Here is a 16,817-nt window from a genome sequence, read left to right on the forward strand (position 1 = left end):
TATACATTTATCATTTATAAAGTATTATTTTCAGACTTTAAGACTTGAACGTTAATCTACTATTAGAATGTATGGCTTGTATGTATGGTAAAATTTATATCAAAAGAATCGTATTACGGTTCACTATGGTTTGATGTTGGGCGTGGCTCTTTCTCTGTGGTATTCATAGAAGGTTTTATGCAGATTTGTTTCTCCTAAACTTCCTTCAGTGTTAGCATTAGATAGTTCAGGGGTGGATATAACTACAATAAAAGTAACTCCTAAATACCGAAAATGTCGTTACTTGGTTTCCTTGCTTCCTTTGGTCAAATATTTGACAGCTCGCAGTACCAGCTGTATACGATTGTTATAAGATATTTAAAATGAAATATTTGAAAAATATACATTGGTAATACTATGAGACAAACAGCTTGTGACATGTGTATACGTTATTGTATTCAATATATCTTCGATAGTTCACCATTAATATTCATAAGTCAATGTAATGTAAATCCTTCCACTTGTAAATGGCGACATATGTAATCATATATGAATTTCTTCTTTCTGCAACATTCTCAGCATCAGCCATGGTAAAACTGTTAGAGGAATATTAAGGTAATGAACAAATTTTGTATTAATTTTCTCTTTGAATTGTTTTTTGCATATATACACGCATGGTTGATTCTATTTGCTTTTATGTCAAGAACGTTAACACACAGAATACATTCGTATAATGTTTTATCGCCAAATTCCTTTTATGTAAGGTAAGTTAACGCATAGAATGCATTAATTCAATGTCTTTTTTCGCCAAATTCCTTTTTTTTGTCAGGAGTTGTATATAATTTGACTTTCTTTAGGCTAACTGATTTGCAACTCTTTCTAAGAATGTGAAGTCTTCTCATTTATATCTTCCAGCTCGTAGTTGGAAGAGCTAAGCCTTATAGAATAAAAAAAGAGTACAAATTGAGGTGGTTGGATATTAAATTTAGAAGCAGAGAGGGCAAATTGAGTTTTTATATTAGGTTCTTTGTGTCATAGCAGTGCTTTTAGAAGTCGTTCATGATTGTTAACAAAAATAAAGATTAAAAAGATTAGAGTAATTATTTGAGAAGATCGGTCATTATATTGTTATGTAAGTGATCCAATGTATTCATAGACAATATACAATGTACATGATTTCACCCATAGAAACAGCCTCAGTTAAAAGAACAAACAAATTAATGTAAAGACAAATCAGTTTTGACCTTGTCACTGGGAAAAATTGTGGATCTATTTTTAAAAACCACTTTGTAATAATCATTTTTATCTCTCTAGCGTTGATGCATGATATATTTACTGGAGGAATATTCATAATGTAACACATTTATTCATGTTAAAACCTGTTACTTTTGTATTTTTGTTATACATGTACATATGTATATGTAAAATGAAAAGCAATATGTTCTTAAAGTTTAAAACAAAATAAATGAGCCTTTCAAAGATGAAGAATGGTTTGTGATTTTTTCTTTTATTTTAATTAAAAGTACAGCTGGTTTATTCTGTAAAATGTTTTCATGGTTCAGAAGATTTAATTCACACTCTTGAACAATCTCTTGGACCAGTTATAGTTTAGATCACCAATGTTTAGATGAAACAAATTTGGAGCAAAGCAAAATCATGCTGATAAATCCTTATAAAACAGAAAACAAGAATGTGCTGTTCAAGATTTAAAATCATTTATTTTGAAAATAATAACTAAGATCAATAAAATATTTATACTGATGCATGTATACAGTAAATTCCATTCGTCTCCTATCACCAAGCTCTTTACAATGTCAATATCATCATATCAGGTATGCAATCCAGGCATGAGCATATGTTTATTATTGACAATAAAATATTTTAAAAAATATTGAGAGCTAGCTTTGTTCTCACTGCTAAGTAAGAATTTTACCATCGCCACCATCATTTGTATAAACATAAATTATATTGATGTTACCGGTAGTTTGTCATTCTCTGGTAGTATACCTAAGGCCAAGGTATCCGTTTTATTCTGATCTTTTTATTTGATGTTGGAGTAACACTGGATTCCTGAAAATAGAGATTAAACAACTATATCTTAAACTCGGGTCATTTGTAAATATTCTTCTGACGACTTAGAAGAACATGTACATTATAGCATGTACTGTAAGATATATTTTGTGAAAAAGGTCATGTGTTTACAAAATATGTATTGTACTAAATAAATTTCAATCGTAAAGAGTACCAACCTTTTCTGTATCTCCATCTCTCTTCTGTGCTTTGGAATTAGGACTTTCAGATGTTGTCGTAACTTTGTTTGGTGAGGTCTGCTGCTTCTCTTTAGCACAAGGTCCTGAATCAGTCAGGTGTTTGTTAATAAGACAAACTGTTTTGTTTTTATTCATAGAAATATCCTCTTTTGGTGTATTCCCAGGAGAGATACATGGAGATTTGTCTTTGGGGCTTAATCCTGGAGAAATTTCTGATGATGAAAATGTTATCAACTTGATTTTCTTTTTTCCTTGTGGTGAATCTTTGTCTTCATTAGAATCATTATCTTGTGCCTGTGATGGTTTTGAAGTAGATCCCAACTTGATTGTTTTCCTTTTAAAGTCAATACAAGATGGAGGTGGTTTTAGACGGTTTTCAGCTTTGGAAGGATCATTTAATGATGTAATAAATCGAGAATTAATAGAGCTGTCTACATGCTGTTTCCTGCAAAAAAAAAAAAAAAATGTGAAAATTGTCATTAGCTAAAACCAATTTACTAGTATTTCTTTTAATATATAACTTTCTCAATAATCATAAATATTATGTCGATCAAGTTAAGACTTCTCAATTATTTGTATACTTTAAACCATCCTCGATACTCCAGGGGTTCCAGTCACTTACGATCACTACAAGCCCTGGAACCATCCATCGATACCTCCAGGTGTTCCCAATCACTTACGATCACTACAGCCCTGGACCATCCTCGATACCAATCCAGGGGTTCCAATCACTTACGATCACTACACCCCTGGACCATCCTTAATATTCCAGGGGTTCCAATCACTTACGATCTCTACACCCCTGGACCATCCTCCAATTAATATTCCAGGGGGTTCCAATCACTTACGATCTCTACACCCCTGGACCATCCTCGAGTACTCCAGGGGTTCCAATCACTTACGATCACTACAGCCCTGCCACCATCCTCGACTTACTCCAGGGTTCCAATCACACTTACGATCTCTACAGCCCTGGACCATCTCAGGGTCTCGATACTCCAGGGGTTCGGCCAATCACTTACGGTTTTTTAAATCTCTACAGCCCTGGACCATGCTTCATACTCCAGGGGTTCCAATCACTTACGGTATCTCTACAGCCCCTTGCGGGACCATCTTCAATACTCCAGGGGTTTCCAATTCACTTAACGCTCTCTACAGGAACCATCCTCAATGCACTCCAGGGGTTTCAAAATGGAAATGTCACGGTTCATATGGTCGTTTTTCAAGCTTGGTTCTAGTTTCAAGCCTTTTTTGATTATGTTATTATTTATGTTCGGGTTTTGTTTTTTTCGGTTCGGTTTCAGACAAATCTTAATTGAAACACTTTTTAAGTATATTTTCTATCAAAAACAAGTTGTGCTTTAGATTTAAAGATGGTATATCACTTCAACAAAAATGTTTTTTTTCTTTATCAAAATTTTACTTCTAATTAAATACATATACATTTGTAGTTAAATTGCGTCCTGAAAAATTATCAACAGCACTATATCCTATATAGATTGAAGTTCTAAAAGTGCATGCAGCAAAGAAATTCATTAATTATTTTATATCATTTTGTGTCTTAATTAGACATATAACACGATTAAATACCAATTTTTGTTCAAATATTGAGTAATGAGTATCATTTATGATCTGTCAGCAGTGGAACATCTTTAAAAAACATAATTGAACATTTTCTTATCTTTTTAACTCTTTCAGTACTATTGACACATTAATCAGTCACAGAGAGATATATGTCCTCGTATCCTTTATGATACATTATTTCGTCACTAAAACTTTTCTTGTATCCTTCATGACGCATTATTATGTGATGATTGACATGTGAAAATTGTAAGTTTTACCGCAAATCAATACATCGGTATTATCGCAGAAAAAGTGTTTAAAAAGTATTATGCATTGGAATTATAATAGAGATAAACATAATTACGTACCAGGTGCATGTTCAATCGTAAAATGGTTTAATTCACGGAATATTGGCCGACGGAAATGGGATTGTTTACAATCGGCAACACAATGGCGGCTTGATTTAGCTGCCGATATTCTGCGGGATTGTTATCGAAAAAAATATAATAAAAAAATCATCAATTATATAATATCAAACAATAAGTGAAATATATCATTTAGATATTATGTATGTGCAAAAAAATGAACCGAACCGAAACTAAGAATTATTGTACCGAACCGAACCGTACGGTTGAATTTTTCGGTTAACCGTGACACTCCTAGTTCCAATCACTTACTATCACTACACCCCTTGACTATCTCGCAGTTGAACCATCACAGGCCTGCAAAAATTTTCTCTGAAGACTACAGAGAGAGCGACGCCAAATTTCAAAGCCACACGTACAGTCGACCACAGTTTACCGTTTTACGGCTCTTTTGATGTGCATCAAAGGACTAAATTACCTGTTCTGTTGCCTCCAGTTTTGCTATGAGATAGCCCTGTGGTGTAGAGATTTTATTTGATTGGAACCCCTGGAGTATCGAGGATGGTCCAGGGGTCTAGAGATTGTATGTGATTGGAACCCCTGGAGTATCGAGGATGGTCCAGGGGTCTAGAGATTGTATGTGATTGGAACCCTGGAGTATCGAGGATGGTCCAGGGGTCTAGAGATTGTATGTGATTGGAACCCTGGAGTATCGAGGATGGTCCAGGGGTCTAGAGATTGTATGTGATTGGAACCCTGGAGTATCGAGGTCATGGACCATTGTTCTAGAGATTGTATGTGATTGTGAACCCTTGGGAGTATCGAGGATGGTCCAGGGTCTAGAGATTGTATGTGATTGGAACCCTGGAGTATCGAGGATGGTCCAGGGGTCTAGAGATTGTATGTGATTGGAACCCTGGAGTATCGAGGGAATGGTCCAAGGGTCCTAGAAGAATTGTATGTGATTGGGACCGGGAGTATCGAGGATGGTCCAGGTGGTTCTAGAGCCCCCCCGATTGTATGTGATTGGAAACCCTGGAGTATCGAGGGATGGTCCAGGGGTCTAGAGATTGTATGTGAATTGGAACCCTGGGGGAGTATCGAGGCTGGTCCAGGGGTCTAGAGATTGTATGTGGATTGGAACCACCTGGAGTAATCGAGGTATGCCGTCCAGGGAGGCAGGGTCCAGGGGTCTAGCAGATTGTATGTGATTAGGAACCCTGGGAGTATCGAGGGTATGCGCAGCCACAGGGGATCTAGAGATTGTATGGTGATTGGAACCCTGAGAGTTTTTAATCGCAGGATGGTCCAGGGGTTTTAGAGGATTGTATTGTGATTGCGAACCCCTGGTAGTGAGTATCAGAGGATGGTTCTCCAGGGGGTCTGGGTCTAAGAATATTGTATGGTGATTGGAACCACGGGAGTATCAGTGAGATGTCCTCGCAGGGGGGAATAGGGGGGGTGAGGCGTAGGGGGGAGGGTGGGGGGGGCGGGCCCGTGTAGAGAGAGGGCTGGGGGGCGAGGAGAGGTGAGGGGCAGGGGGGGGGGGGGGGGGGGGGGGGCGTCATTAGAGGAAGAGAGGTGGAGCCTGGGGGAGGGGGGGAGGACGGGTGGGCGGAGTGCGGGGCGGTGGGGGGGGGGCCGGAAGGCGGGGGGTCGTGGTACGTGAGTGACGGGTGGTGGTGCTGTGAGGCCGGGCAAGAGGTCGGACACCGAGGCGGGGGCCGGGGCCTGGCGCGAGGGAGGATGCTACAGGTGTCGCTGGTCGTCGGGGGGGGGCTTGTGTTCGTCTTTCTGAGATTTTTGTATCTTCTTCCTTTATCTCGTTAGAGATTGTCTTTCGTGGATTGGAAACCCTGGAAGTATATCCGAGGATGGGTCCAGAGGGTTCTAGAGAATTGGTATGTGATTGGAACCCTGGCATGATATGGAGGATGGTCCTAGGGGTTAGAGATTGTAGTGTGATTGGAACGCTGGGAGTATCGAGGATGGTCCGGGGTCTAGAGATTGTATGTGGTGGGAACCCTCGGGAGTATCTGAGGCTGGTTCCTGGGGTCTTGAGATTGTATGTGATTGTGAACCCTGGAGTATCGTGGATGGGTCCAGGGGTCTAGAGATTGTATGTTGATTGGAACCTGGCGTATCCAGGATGGTCCAGGTGTGTAGAGATTGTATGTGATTGGAACCCTGGAGTATCGACGGACCAATGGCTCTCAGCGTGTGTCTAGTGATTGTATGTGAATGGATCCCTGGAGTGATTCGAGGATGGTCGCACGGGGTCCAGGGAGGTGTCTAGAGATTGTATGTGAGTGGAACCCTGGAGAGGTATCGAGGATGGCAGGGGATCGTAGAGATTGTATGTGATTGGAACCTGAGTATCGAGGATGGTCAGGGGCCTAGAAGATTGTATGTGATTGGTAACCACTGGAGTACCTCGAGGATGGTCCAGGGCCTTAGAGATTGTATGTGATTCCGGAACCCATGGAGCTATCGTGGTATGGTCCAGGGGTCAAGTGATTGTATCGTGTTTGGGCAACACCTGGGAGTAATCGAGGATGGTCAGGGGCTTAGAGATTGTATGTGATTGGAACACCTGGGTATCGAGGATGGTCCAGGGTCTAGAGATTGTATGTGATTTGGAACCCTGGAGTATCGAGGATGGACAGGGGTCTAGGAGTGTATGTGATTGGAACCCTGGAGTATCGAGGATGTCCAGGGGTTGCTAGAGGATTGTATGTGATTGAACCCTGAGTTTCGGAGGATGAGTAATAATACTGTCTTATTCTTGAGTAGTAGTTTCATGTTTGAGGTTGTCATGCTGGCTGTGTTGGAAGCGCTAAGTTCTGTAGGAGGGCAAAATGTTGGTATATGGAGTATTTTCTGGGATTGAATCATTGAATTGTACTTATTTTTATTGCTTGGAATGCTAATTTTTTCCAGTTGTAGGTATTTTTAATTTCATGCTATTAAGGGAAAAGGTGTCTAGGACTTTCCCTTCAGAGCAAAACGTACTAATTAAGTGTAACCAGAATAAGTTTGATGCCAGGCCGTACTTTGCAGTGGCGTTCAGTTTCATCAGTGTGCCTTTATTTTTCTTTTCTGGCGCTAGGCAGGGATTGGCTTTCTTGTCATCTCTCTCCCCTCCTTGAGTTCATCCTATATTTTCTTAGAGGTTAAGGGGATGACAGTCTTGTAGTATATGCTCCCACTCAAATCATCTTTCTCCAGGGTCGCATTAGCTGGATGGCGTTACATACCTCTGTAACAAATCTAGTATTTAAAAGTAGTTTGTGTAGGAAGTAATGTCAGATAAACGTATTGGTCACAAACGTTTCATAGTTATACCACATGTATAACCATTGTCTAATATATGTATAGCCATTACTTAGCACAAGTTTTGAATGACCTACTCCAATAGAGGTGATACATGAATGTTTTCTTAAAAGATTATATGTGGGCTCAGCATGGTCACTCAGGTGCGCTGCAGAACACTTTTTAGTCGCCTAGCCAGTAGAAAACTTGGGTTTATCGATGCCTTAGAACCAGACTTGGTCCCTAGTTCAGGCATGCGACACTAAATGGGCATTTTACATGTATTATTTTTACATTAGGTGGGTTGGTTTCAACTTTATGTTCGAGGCCTATTAAAGTGTACACGGAATGTACATAATGATAATTAGAGCTTTTATTCTGTTTTGATCTCCTGACAAGAATGTTGATATACCTGCATCAAAATCTGCCGCCTTCCAGTCCCGAGATACTCGTCCTCCGAAGGGCTCGAATTTGGACCTGTTATTTCAACGGCTAAGCAGGGGAATCTTGGGCACGCTCCACACTGATTTGGGGAATTAACCGTATGGGCATGTGACGTCACAGAGTAACAATGGCAGTGAGGATGGGTTGGGTAGTGGGGTTTAATTGCATCAAAGGTGGACATATATGTTGGTCCTAAAATGGGGTTACGGAGAAATTGTACAGGTGTATATACTGTGTAAAGTTATGGTGACGATTTAATTATATAAAAAAGAGGAAAATATTGCAACTGAACTCATGCTAAAGTACATTAGTAGATTAGCGGAAATTATATGTTATTTCTGTTTTCTGGTATAAGCCAGGTGTACCTTGTGTAGTAATACTTTTAAATAGAGATCTTATCTCTGGTGTAACAGCTTACTAAATTATCAAACATGGGGTAATATTCAATTTTCAGAAATGTCATATTACATAGAGAAGAAGTCGAAAAATGATGATCATATAATTAATCCATTTTGGAAGACAGGTATTGTCTGTATAAATTAAAATTAATTTGGCCTAGAGGAGGGCAAGTATCAGAGAATAATAAAATGAAAAAGGTGTTTAAATGTATTTTCTTAGATTCATTAACACTAAATAGCACAGACTAAAATTGGGTAGCGGAGTAAATATAAAAAGATGCAACTTGAGAAATGTGAATTTAAAATACATAATACATTAATAGCTGTAACGAGTTCTATCTTCCTTTTATAGCTACATATACTATGGTACATGCATGAGAACATATGTTATTTTAACACATGTATTCAACAGTACATTTATTGGTCATATAGATTTACATTATTAATATTATATAAAATCATCGATATTGACCGAAATTCACAAAGAATTGGATTATCCAAAATCTAGCAAACTACCAGAAATATCTCAAAATTCTGACATTGTGCATCATATTGGGCATTTGTTCTTTCTCCGAGCATGCCCTTTGTAAATATTTTTTTCTAGTTTCTGCTTACAAAAAGACATAAAACCATAAGAGTAACTAGAATAGTATACCTTTCGTGACAAATAGCTTTATTATTGGTCATTCTGAAATAATACAATTATGTAGTACATCTAGTCGATTTATACACGGTGTTATATGTTATGTGTCTAACGGTATATTGTACTGTAAACCAAGGATTTATAAGTGTAAACTATATGACATAATACTACACAATTTAATGAGGTCCATCGCTAACTTACCTGATGATCTTACTTTGTTGACACCTGACCGTGAGCCTAATCAACGAAACCACCCCCCCCAACACCCCCCCCCCCCCCCCCCCCCCCCCCCCCCCCCCCCCAAAATACACCCCCCCCCCCCCCCCCCCTCACCCCCCAACCCAAGAGTGACTGGTCACTAAACACCTTTCTTACGTTATCTGGGTTTATTAGCCCCCTCATTAAGTCACGGTGTGACCACGCGTTTTAGTTACCTTGCAGTTTACAGTATAATAGAGAGTAACCGCCAGCATCGACATTGGCTATCCGAAGTACAGTTCGAGATTTTGTTTGCTGTACTTTATATATCTGCATACTTGGATTAGACTGTAGACATTGTGTCAGGGTCTTTTTTTTGTCTGACTTTTCGTGCTTAAGATTTATTTTTTTCAAGTTAAAATGACACTAATAAATGAGAACGTTGGGGTTGATTGTATCAACAAGTGTTGTCGGATGTATTGTGTTATTATGAGAAGGTGAATGGAGTTTCGTTTAAAAAAAGAAGAGAAGAAGCAAAAGGGTGATTTCAGATTAATAACGCAAATGAGTAGATGCTTGTGAACGATAAGTACAAGATAAATGCTGTTTAGAATTCTTAACTTTAGTTCGTAGGGAGTAGGTCTATATGAGAAAGTCAGGTAAATTTGTAAGAAGGGGGTGTGACAGTTACAGCGAACCCGATTGCAGGTATTTGGATAACACAGTCATAGAATCCTTTACATAATATTCATGTATAGGTGATTTCTTAATACACGTTGATTTAGCAACGTACGTCGGTTATCTATAAACATTGTATTGAGTTTAATTATGGCACGAACTCGTGCAGGAAATCGAGCAGAAATGGTTCATTTATGCTGTACGACAGTTGACATCATACATATACTGCATGGGTATTAATCCCTTTTTGCAAGCGTATTCCAAAGACTATAGAATTGTGATTGGGGAGTAATAGTTAATAGTGTTTGTGAGACATGTTACACAGGTCCTTGTGTCTCTGTAAAAAATCGAGTATTTACAAACTCAAATTGTTTGATATTCGATTGGCAGACACAGAAAATCGCCAATCTATATCTTAGTGCGAGTAGAGTAGGTCCCGTTGTCCTTCGAGACGGTTCAACAGGGAAGGGGTCCCGAATCCAGGGGTCAATGGACTTTGGGCTTCAGGGGTGTTCTAGGGATAAAGTCGCGATTAAGTCTCTAATACCCGTATTCGCTATGGAATAACTCTTATCCGTCTCCATTCGTTAATTTTTATAGCGAATGACAGATTTATGTAGGCTGTATAGATATCCTCAACGCAGTCCGGTGCATTACACTTGAACAGCTAATGTTAGGGGACTATAACTTATTATAGGTGCCTTTTGATACTCTGATTGGCATATGCGATTTGTATAGAAGAAACTTGGGAGCCAGATAACATATTTCATGGTACCCCTCGGTATAAATTGATGTGATTTAAAAATGATATTTTTTACAAAATCAGTTTAAAAGTTAATTGGATTAATTTTGAAAAAGAAATTCTTTATGCCAGTGGTAACAGGGTGAGGGTAGCAGGGTTACATATGTATATATGTAGACTGAAAATCAGAGCACAGGGACTTTTAAAATTTGGGAATTTTACATATGAAATAGGGAAAATCTGGTGATATTAGCTGCCAACTTATATTTTCTCAATGGAAAATATGTGCATAATTCATTCTCTTTTTTCTGTGTTTAATATTTCATACCTGCCCACATAAACTGTTGGTAGTAAACATTAATTGAGAAATTTAGGTATCCACTCTGGAAAAAATATCTGTCTTTTGAATTGGAAACAAGTCCTGCAAGTTGTGCCAGAAGTCGGTATCCTAAACCGCACTCCTGCACTTAATGGTCAGTTGCTCTACTGGATTTCCAAATGTGTGTCAATACTTGAACACTCAATCAGCCATGGCCACGTGATCCATGAAGCCTTTAGTCAAACTAGATAGACTTGCTGAGTCATGTTGATGAAGTGGTTTACAAAAACGCATTATCGTTATAAGGGTGTGTCACAATGCTTGATATTAGCACGTGACAACATCCTATGAGCACTCAAGGGGGTTACTATCATCTGTCCTTAATTAAGCTTATATATCCACTTCCTTTCCAGGAATACAGTTGTGTATACGCAAAACGCATAACACCCAAGGTTTGCACTAGGAGTGCTACAACGACTTTGAACAATGACCTGAATAAACAGCAAAAACAGAAGTACAAAATGTACAATCTAAAAGAATAAAGATAAGTTAACACTGGTGAGTGGACTGCATGCCATTATTGTCATCATCATAAGTAAGTCTCATGGATGAGGCTGTGATATGGTCGTTTTGTTTTCGTCGTCTGAATTGCCTGCAGGCGGTTAAGGTTTAGATTAAATTTATAAATAAAGATGTTAGATTCCAGTGAGAGATTGGAGCGTAAAGTCTTTGAAATCGTCAGTGACAGTAATTATGTCAATACCATTATTACACACACCATACCCCTTTCTCCCTTAACATGAGAGTTTAAAACAAGATCAGCCATTTCTTATTAAAATTTTGTATAATTTGGATGTTTTATTTTTTGATGACTGGTCGACCTCTCAATTCCGAAAGGCCAATTTCATTACTTGGTTCGTTAAGATGTCAGTATTAAAGCAGGACCTGGAAAAAAGTGCATTAATAAAATTATTATATAGCACTAAACCGCATCCATGAAACCCTAAACCGAGGAATCAAACTGAGCTGTCATAATGTTAAGTCATGTTCAAGGGCCAGAGGTTATTTGGTGCTCTAGGATAGTGTCTACTTATCACTTGTGCTAAAGATGGTGAATTTCAAAGATAGTCGCCTGCAAGATGAGCAAGTAGGTCAAACTATTATTCATATAACCGACATAACAAGTTTCGTCAACCTCGCTTTTCATACATGCACGAGAAAGAATGTGAACCATACCTCACCTGTTTGTTTATTACATTTTGGTCACACTACTTATAGCCAGATTAAAGAGCGGTGCATTGCTGTGACCCTGGTCGGTATCATTGACTCGTGTAGTTTCTATGTAGTGGCATTGCACGATAGTTTTAACCACATATCCGTGTTCAAAAGTGTCCTCATCGTGCTGTACAGGAACATCCGAAACTTTGTTGGAGTAACCATGCCCGCCTTAAATTTATCCTGCAACTGTCCCCCCACATACTGGACCGATAACTACATTAATACTTGCGATGGATTAACTTGCCGGATAAACTTGTGCTTTATAGTCAATACGATTAGCCTATTATCGTCAATATGAATCACGAGAAGTTGTTCCATATTCTGACGGCCACTTTTTTCTACCTTGGACCCACGATAACTTTAACCTTCTGGTGAACAGAAATGTCATTCAGTCCCGCTAAAACGTGACGTCACAATCACCGAAATTGAAGTCATTTTTAACGATATCTGAAAATGCACAATTATGGCTGGTGTCGTACTATTTTCCATGGCTCATGACAATAAGTCTATTTATTGTTACAGTAATTCTATTCAGTGGGTAATTATTGTTATTTGAGTATTTTCATTTCCTTTCAGTGAGTATATCACACAGGAAATATAATTACGTGTGACTGTTTGTGAGATGAGCTAATTTATATTTCCCACGGCAGTAAAAAGGATCACTCTCATTCGGTTAAGTGAATGGAATCATTACCACCGCATCAAAGAATCGTCTCGCTTCGACAAACAAAGTAAGGAACTGTCAATTTGCTTTCGATTTTGAAATGCCAAATATAATTGGGTTGCAAGGATAAACAGAATACACGGTTAGTATCTTTTGACAATATACAAGTTTTATTTTGGTGCTCGACACGGAAAGCCGAGATGACTCGGCAAAGCCTCGTCATCTCGGCTTTCCCCATAAGTCTCGCACCAAAAATAAAACCTTGTATTGTAAGATACTAACCGTGTATTCTCTATATACTGTACATGACCAAACCATATGTTGGTCCTGAATATTGCTTATCGCTTTTTTTGAGAGATATCGATCATATGTATTGATATTCGTAATCCTGTCTATTTTTTTTTCAAACTTCTATATATATTGAATAAAATCACCTGTCTCAATATGTCTAAGAGTCCTTCTTTTGATAGTAACTCGGGATAAAGCCAATCAATACTGCTGCTTTCGTTCGGCATCGTGTTCTTTAGCAGCCATGTTTTTTTTTTTTTGTGATTGACGTGCCTAAGAAGCTTCAATAATCACATACACATAAACGTTTTATCGAATCAGAATGACAAATAACGGCGCGGTAGATCACAAATATAGAAAACGATAGGGAAGTAGAATTTTTTTTTTCGACTGAATGAAGGCCCTCATAGTGGGCAGATTATATATTCCATAGAAATGATTTTGATTTTACTGTTGAATTTATTATATTTTGGCCCTTTTATATCGGATTCTTAATATAACTACTTTATACCGTTTTTTCCTCATATGAAGGGAAGTAACTCTGAGAGATCAGAGCATGTAGTCCTAATTGTTATACTAAATAGGCTAATAGCTAGTGACACCTCGCAAATTATAGTGACACCTAAAACCTACCTATAGGGCGCGGCTAAATACCCAATACTACCCAATACTACCCAATACCACCCAATACTACCCAATACTACCTGTAAACATCTAATAAATACATTGTTTTGGGACTTCATATAATCAATATACTATTCAATTAAACTATATTTTGCTTGTAAAAATGAAGTTTTTGTGTGTAAAAATGTGTGTTTTAAAAGCCAAATATATCGCCCAATACTGGCCAACGAAACGACTAAATACCCAATACTACCCAATACTATATGTAAATCACTAATTAAACATCCTTTATGACATAATCTATTTATTTATATTAAAGTCAAAATAAAATTTGTCTTATGAAAATGAGTTTTGTGTAAAAATGTGAGATCTGAGGCAAATATCTCGGCCGAAAATTACCCAATACTAGCTAACGCAAACGACGAAATACCCAATACTAACCCAATACTATTATGTAAATAACTTACTAAGCACATTTTTTAGATGACATTTTTCTATTTGTCTATGTTAAATAAAATAAAGTTGTCCTTATAAAATGAAGTTTGTATTGTAAAAAATGTGTCTTATTAAAGCCAAATATCGCCTAATACTGGCCAACGAAACGACTAAATCACCCAATACAACTCATACCCAAATACTACATGTAAATCACTAAATTAAACATTTCATTTTTATGACATAATCTATTTAATTATGTTAAATTAAAATAAAATTTGTCTTATAAAATGAGTTTTTTGTAAAAAAGAGTGAGTTTTAAGGCCTAATATCGGCCAGAAATTACCCAATAACTAGCTAACGAAACGACCGAAATACCCAACTAACTACCCAATACTATATGTAAATAACTTACTATAACCATTCTTTTAATATGACATATTTTGTTTATCTATGTTAAATTAATATAAGCATGTCTTAAAAAATCAGTTTTGTGTAAAAATGTGTCTTTTAAAAAGCCAAAATAATCGCTCAATACTGGCCAACGAAACGACTAAAATAACCAATACTAGCAACCCAAAAACTAACATGTACAAGCAAGGAATTATAATGAAGAAGATCCCTTGAATTAAATCACTTATTTACCACGCTTTTGTGACAAAATCTATTTATTAATGTTAAGTTTAAAAAAGAGTTTGGTCTTATATGACGAACATTTTGTGTAAAAAATGTGGGGATTTTTGAAGGCCAAATATCGCCTATTAAACACCCATATACCGCCAAACACATCTAAATGCCCAATACTACACAAATACTACATAAAAAGCAAGAACAAATTTAGCATTTTATGCAACATTTCTAATCATAATTTTGTTTTATGATAAATAAGTTTTACTTTATTACAAATAATGTAATCAATCATTAATCCAAATTTCTAGTTTACATTATTCCAGGATTTAGAAGTGAGAGTCTTACATTATAAAACCTTGACATTATTATTTGAGTTAATATATGGCATAAAAAAAGTTAAATTTGTAAATGTAAGAATAAGATGATTTGCTTTGATATCCTTTACCCATAAAATACCTGAATATCACACTCAACACCAATGAGTCCTAGATACTACACAATACTACTTACACATTGTTTTGTTAAACTTCACTCCTAAGTAATAACGTACATTATGTAACGATGTTATTTGTTCAATAAAATGCGCGTGCATTGTCATCTACTGGGCTAAAGATTTTGTTTGTGGGAGTGGAAAAGGAATGACTTTCCTTAGAGAGACCAGCAGTCCACAATGTTACGGATTTAGTTATCATTTTTGCTGTGAAATGCAAGGTTTTATTGTGAAAGTATACGGTATTTTCCAGTCGGAGGTAAAAATATCATGTTTTGCATTTATTTGCAATACTTTTTTCATCTTTTATATCTAGCTAATTTGTGCACCAATAGGCTTCCGTCTATTTATATCCATAAAAGTTTATCAATATTATATTGTAGTAAAAACGTCATTTTGTACGTTACAGGAATACACATGGTAAAAATATGATTGGCTAGAGAGTAGTAAGAATGAGGATATGCATATCGCTCTAATATACATTTAATTTCCTGTCTTTTAAGTCAACGTTAAAACTATGAAAAATAATAGATAATAACCACTCACAATTTCCATTATGCCCTTCCATTAACTATTTTAGAGCAATACGTCACGGCAAATATTTCTATTGCGAAACACATGGGATCATAAAACTTAGTTATATAGTTTATATCAATATGGACCCGTTCTTATTGGTGTATAGATCGAAAATCGGTAAAGTTTCTTTTTTTCATAGTAAATTGAGCACCGTAAGAGGTCAGTAGAAATCACTATGTATTTGGAAATTAACACATAATCACGTGAAAAAATCACTAGATTTACCCACACTAGTACAAAGTATTACCCATATTTCAGCCAATGACACGAAATGAGGAAGTAAGCATGTACTTGTTTTAAACTAGGTTTTATTACTTGCAGAAAAAATATCCACGTGTTTTTGCACTTTTTTAGTGAAATTCTACTCGCGGATTCGTGGTTTCATTTCCCAAAGTTGAGAAACAGATGAATTTCACAAATAATAAATTTGTATCTATCTTGTTACAAGCGTTTGTATTATAGTAGAAGGGCAAATCACGAATTTTTAAATACGGATTTAATGGCCATGTACAATTATTGGTTCAACTTTGGGGGGGGGGGGGGGGGGGGGGAATACCTCCCGGAATGGAATTTGATTTCATTTCATACATGTACAGTAAAATAAATAAAGATTAAGATGAATTGATTAGTATCATATCCTTATTATATGTGAATACAAGGTCAGTATAGAGGCTTAATTTAGCAAGTCTGAACCATTATGGTATTTGGATATACATGTTGCGATATATTCAGTGTACATTTAGGAACCATTGGAGATATTTCACATTCAGTTCTTCTCAGTATGGGCTTGTGCACGAAAATGAAGTTTTAAATGCTCCAATGCTATCCAATACTGTAAACAACTTTATTAACCACTCTTTTATGACATAATCTATCTAATTATTTAAAATCAAGTATCTTTTAAACCTTCAAATAATGTAA

General features: G+C 36.9%; 1 pseudogene; it reads right to left on the reverse strand.

The window, feature by feature from the left end:
- Positions 1–1,677: 1,677 nt before the first annotated feature.
- On the reverse strand, positions 1,678–13,387 carry LOC138306362 (transcriptional regulator ATRX homolog; annotated as a pseudogene).
- Positions 13,388–16,817: the final 3,430 nt, after the last annotated feature.

The sequence above is a fragment of the Argopecten irradians genome, chromosome 13, assembly GCF_041381155.1.
Source record: "Argopecten irradians isolate NY chromosome 13, Ai_NY, whole genome shotgun sequence".
NCBI lineage: Eukaryota > Metazoa > Mollusca > Bivalvia > Pectinida > Pectinidae > Argopecten > Argopecten irradians.